Source organism: Hylobates moloch, unplaced genomic scaffold (genome assembly GCF_009828535.3).
Source record: "Hylobates moloch isolate HMO894 unplaced genomic scaffold, HMol_V3 SCAFFOLD_3, whole genome shotgun sequence".
In the NCBI taxonomy this organism is placed as follows: Eukaryota; Metazoa; Chordata; class Mammalia; order Primates; family Hylobatidae; genus Hylobates; species Hylobates moloch.
The window spans coordinates 51,339,453-51,345,452 of NW_026652278.1; the positions used below are offsets into that span (position 1 = coordinate 51,339,453).

At 32.5% G+C, this 6,000-nt stretch overlaps 1 protein-coding gene across 1 annotated transcript in view; it reads right to left on the reverse strand.

Moving 5' to 3' along the window:
* PCDH15 (protocadherin related 15) overlaps positions 1-5,494 on the reverse strand; it is a 1,777,335-nt gene extending 1,771,841 nt beyond the window's left edge. Inside the window, exon 1 of the mRNA XM_058436255.1 lies at positions 5,433-5,494. The gene's annotated coding sequence lies outside the window, so the exon portion shown is untranslated. The remainder of the gene's footprint in view (positions 1-5,432) is intronic.
* Positions 5,495-6,000: the final 506 nt, after the last annotated feature.

Here is a 6,000-nt window from a genome sequence, read left to right on the forward strand (position 1 = left end):
AAGGGGGAATAGGCAGGAAAACCTGGCTAGGAGTAGGATGTTTAGCTTTCATTCGACACACAGCTGTCAAACTGCACTGTGTGTCCTTTTCCATTGTAAACAGTCACATAATACATAACAGAAAAATTTTAAAAAGCAATGCATGTATACTTTTAGTTTATATGTTGATTTATTTGAATAGTCATAAATTATTAAATACTAAGATATACTGTATTAGATGTGTAACACACATTATATATATGACATATATATATATACATGCTACACTTGTTTTCATAGACCTTGAGTTCTATACATGTATGTTAAAGTGATAACGATTTTCACTATCTCACTGAAAGAATACCTCTTAGAGTGAAAATCATAAATGAATACACATAAAGTATTTCTAGTAGAAAAATGAATTCCCTTGTCTAGATGCAGTTGTGAGAAAAAAAAATAAAAGGAGGAAGCTATCTGGGGAGATTTCTTATTGCACCAGTATCTTTCATTTGCCCTGGCAAGTCCAATCTCTATTCTTCTCAAACCTGCTCTGTGCACCCAGGAGGCTGAAATATACAATGTATTATTTCCAGGGCTCCCTTACTGCCTGATGTCAGTGGGGTTCAGCCAATAAAAAGCAGGAGCAAATGACTGGAGGAAGAGAGAAGAAGAACTGGAGGAAGAGAGAGGGGTGTGGCAAGTAGTTACATTCCTGGCTCCCTCCTGCTTCTAGGAATGCTGGCATTAACTATTTCCTTGACCAAAAGTCAAAGATCCAGCCAGGCAGCCCTGTCCTCACAAGCTTCTCTGTCTATGGATTTTAGTAAATTATTTACCTCTCCCCTACAGGACTAGGAATGATACCAGGGTCCCTTTATTACTAACTGAGAGGTTCTAGACTATTCTTGTGTTGCTTCCCTGTGGGGTGCCCAAATCTTTATTCCATGTTTCTCAAGTTACCACATCAGTTATCTTTTGGAAACCTGAATGTACACCTAAAATATCTAGAAATTTGAGACCTTTGTTTTCTGGATCTTTTTAAAGAATTAGTTTAGGTGCTGAATTGATAGGAATTTAGCACATTATTTTTTCAAAAATACACTTAAAACTATGTCAAACTGTTATTTAATTATGTAATATATTTGTTGCTTTATCTAATTAGATTTGCATTTCTTATATATGCCATGCATATAAAAATATATTTGATACAAATTATAATACAAGGCATACAAAAATAGACCATTATATCAGAACATTTTCTAAAGAGATTTTAAAAGTGTAAGTCAAATGCCTTAACGTAATACTACCTCTAAAGTGTATTCTAAAGAAATAATCTTCCATGTGTGGTTATATTTAACTACAGAAATATTCATTGTAACCTTTCTTTAGAAGTGAATATTGAAAACTGAAATAAATCTAAATGTCCAACTTTATAATTGCTAGTTACGGAATACTAACAAATGAAATCCATGCTTTTAAAATAGCATTTAGTGACCCAAATATATGTTCAAAATACTTATACAAGAAAAACTGGTATTTTATTAAAGAAGATAGAATAAAATTTCTTTTTGAAAATGTATGCTAACAAGACAGTTTTGATACTTACGAAAACGAAAATGTTAGGTAATATTTTCACTAAAATAAAATAAATTTTCTGTTTGCTGAGATTATAGGTGTTTCTAACAAATTTTACTGTTGTTTATGTATGCTATAGACACTGAACATGTATAAATTATGTATCAAGGAAAAAATCAGTAAGTTCAATTTTTTCAATAAAAAGTAAAAGTCACATAATATATCCCAGAAGATAAAGATGAATTACACTTTTTTTCTTTATCCGACAAAAGAGAGTGCATGGTTTATGGACAGAGACAATTTTTTTCTCTGGTTTTAGCTCTAAGATATAAAAGGAATTTATTGTATACATCTAAATAAGAGGTACTGAATACCTAAAACATATTAAGATTAATTACTGTTTTAGCTGTTTTTTTACAGTATAGAAGTACTGTGTGATGACTTACCTTATCAACCATTGAAAAAGCCATTTTCAAAGACTGATTAAAATAGAAGAGTTCCATGAACAATTTTCACCGAAGCATTGAAAACTATTATCTAAGATTAACAAAATACTTTTCTAGGGATCCCTCATATCTAGGGATCTAATGACCATTAGATCCACATCATATAATGGAATTAGGACAACTCAAAGATCTGTATGATTGAATTGTCATTTGGGGATTATTACCATCATACAGCTCAGTTTATGGCAATTTCTATACATATATTTAGGATTAATTGAAGGAAACTCATAGGAATTAGATATCAGACATGAGGACTACATACATATCTTTAGAGTGCTTGTGTCCTAAACTGAAAAGTGTGTTTTGAGAGTCTGGGATATGAAACCAACTTTTTCTCTATTCTTGACAAATCCATGTCATTCTAGCTACTGACATAATTTGCACAATATAAGTACAAATAATAATGAGCAAATTCATGTGAAAATATGTTTCCAGTGTACAGGTAGTTTTAACCATTCTTTTTAGAAGAAATGTGTGTGTGTGTGTAAATGTCTTAATTGTTATAATGATTAAGTCATTCACAGATTTGTTAACAATGTTTTTTCCATGTAGAGTGATAATAATTTGTATTACATTTTAGAGTTGTTTGATGCAAATACATAAGAACCAACTCAAAATTTTATTGAGGTTAAACTTCAAGAAGATGAAAGGAAAACTAAAATCACAAAGTAAAATATAATTAAAACTTTTCAACTAAGAAAAAAGTGAAAAGTTAGGCTATCTCAGACAATGTTCGAAGTTGAAGTTGGTTAATTGCAATGGAAAAACTGCTAATTACCACAAATAGTAATTTAGAGACATAAATATTATACAGGTGTGGCTGCAGGAAGTTGATATTAATCAAACAATTTGGCGTTTCCAATGTTGCAAAAATTACATTTGTAAACACCTTCCAATTCAATCAAATGTTACGTGAATTTTAAGTGAGTCTCAGTAAATTATACTGTATAAAAACAGGATTTTTACTATGGATCATAACTGCTAATGTTTTTCATACTCGATGTTGAAATATAAATTAACTCACTCTATTATTTGGTTTGGAAATATAAGAAGACAATTTACATTTCCCTTGATACACTCTACCAGTGTCACTGGACTGGTGATATGACAAGAAAGGTCTTCTGTAGAACTGAATTACAATAATATGGAGACTATAACAAAATTATATATGTACTAAGAATATTGACTTTAAAAGCCTTCTTCAGATTGCAACATTGATTTCTAGATCTGTTGGGAACTGGCTGCCTTACTTAATGTAACAGTCTTGGCAATGGAATAATCACATATATCACCCATGGATAATTAATTTTTAATCATTGAAATTCACTGAAATATGTTGAACATGAAAATTATACAAATATAATTTTGTATGCTACGATAAGTTTCAGATTCTTTGAAATTTTATTCTAACCATCAATCATAACGGTATAGTATGAGAAAGGTAGAACATGTAATTATAAATTCAACATTTAGGAAGTTTATTTTTCTCTTCTTTTTAATTATCTCAAAATGATCTTGATTTCTGCAAAGTATTAGTATATCTGGTAGGTGAGAGTCTATTTCTTTTAAACTTCATCTGTATTAACCAGCTTTATATGACCAAAATGTCCCCCAAATTTAAAGCTTTGCACAGTAAGGCCTTATATGCACACCTGGCCTCATTTCAAAAGACTAAAGCAGTAGTTCTCAAATTCAGCTGCACATTAATATAAACTGGAAAACTGTTTAAGCTCCTGATGACAAAGCCACATGTCAGACTAATTTATGCTGAATCACTGGGCCAAGGACCCAGATATCAGTATTTTTAAAAACTATAGAGGAATAACCAGGATTAAGAACCACGGCACAAAATGGTAAATGCAACTTTTATTTAAATTATTTTTTTAAAGAAATAATGGTTGAATTGATACTGATCTTAGTACCAAGTCACGGCAATTTTTCAGACTTAGAGAATTCATCCTGGCGTTGAAATTATTAAAGAACCTAGAAATTCAAGTGTTTTTATTTACATTTTCTCCTGTAAATATTAGAGTATGCTAGTGCTCAGCCTTATTTGATAATTTTGGAAAATATATTAAACATTTGAGATTGAGTATCAAAAATCTCTAAAATAATTTTAGAAATACCATTCTTCTATGAAATAAGTAAGCTCAGTCAAGATACATATTATAGTGCCCATTTAAGAAAGTCTAATAATAATGCTTGCACTGCTTAAAGATTAGGTTGATAAATTAATTATTGTTAATCCTACTTGCACAATCAACAGACACCTAGAGACGGAGTCTTAAGTATAGACACAGAAGTTGAATACTTTTAAGAACATTTAAATTTACGTCCTGGTTAAATCTTACTCTAAAATTATGTTGAATGGTTGTGATTAGTACATGTGTGATTAGAACCGTCTTTCTCAGGTTATTACACCACCATATAGATACAGCAAAAATAATAAAATTCAAAATAAAGCAAGAAAAATAATGTAACACTTTATTGGCTTCGAGATAATTATTTTGAGATCCTAATCCTACCAAAACATTCTGCTTTTCTTAATTTGATTCTACTTTTTTTTTTGTTTGTTCGTTTTAATAAAGGATGAACCAATATCCTAAGAAATTCTCAAACAGGGCTGAGTATAACACTCAGTCCCTAGATCTCACTATATTTTAGAAAAATTGTAAAGTATTTCAAATAATGAGTAAAGTTTCAACTCTGCACCATTGTGTCTTTGTAATATAAGGAAAGTCACTTCACTTCTCTCCCTCTCTCGTTTTTGGCATATGCAAGGCAGAGAAAATAATATCTACTCAAGCTATCCCACAGGTTATTATAAAATATACTAAAAGATAGAAAATCACTTTATAATATTCAAAGTATTATAAAAGTAAGGCATGATTATATGTGGGATTAACAGCAGTTTGTTATTGACCATTTAATGTATTTTAATGTACATTTTTGCCATATTTAAAAATTATAATTTTTACATTTTGATTTTTAATTGAAAGTAATAGTATGACATTATGCCATGTTATATCTGATATCATTATGTCAAACAAACAAACAAGCATTTTAAACTATTTGGAATATGATAAAAATAAATCTTTTAACTACGATAATACAGGTTTTTGAGGATTTCGTTTGTACAGCAAAAACAGAGGCAATAAAGGCAAAAATAGATAGACAGGATTACTTAAACGATAAAGCTTGTGCAGAGCAAAGAAAACAGGAGGGTGGAGGGTGGAGAGACAACCTACAAACTGGGAGAAAATATTTGCAAACCTTGTATCTCAATGTACTAGTGACTATCCCCTAATAACTAGTCACGGGAGCACTGTCATGCATTTGGTATTTTTTAATTTTCGGGATGCTGTCACTTACCATGGCGGGAGCCTGATCCCTGCAGAATCGATTGTAGCTGGACTTATCTTGAATATTCCGAGTCAACACACCCAGCCATAAGGTGCTAATTCATTCATGCTTGAAGGGCATAACAATCAATACACGTTCACGCACGCAAGCACGTTCACGCACATACGTACATTCACGCACACGTACGTTCACGCACACACATACGCTCTCGCATAATTTAAAGGACTGCTTCTGATTAAATCCGAAAATCCACCCTCCCTCCATCTCTGACTTTATTGTTTTTGTTTGTTTGTTTGTTTGTTTTTGAGGCAGAGTCTCGCTCTGTCACCCAGGCTGGAGTGCAGTGGCGCGATCTCGGCTCACTGGAAGCTCCGCCTCCCGGGTTCACGCCATTCTCTTGCCTCAGCCTCTCCGAGTAGCTGGGACTACAGGCGCCCGCCACCATGCCCGGCTAACTTTTTTTTTTTTTTGTATTTTTAGTAGAGACGGGGTTTCACTGTGGTCTCGATCTCCTGACCTCGTGATCCGCCCGCCTCAGCCTCCCAAAGTGCTGGGATTACAAGCGTGAGCCACCGCG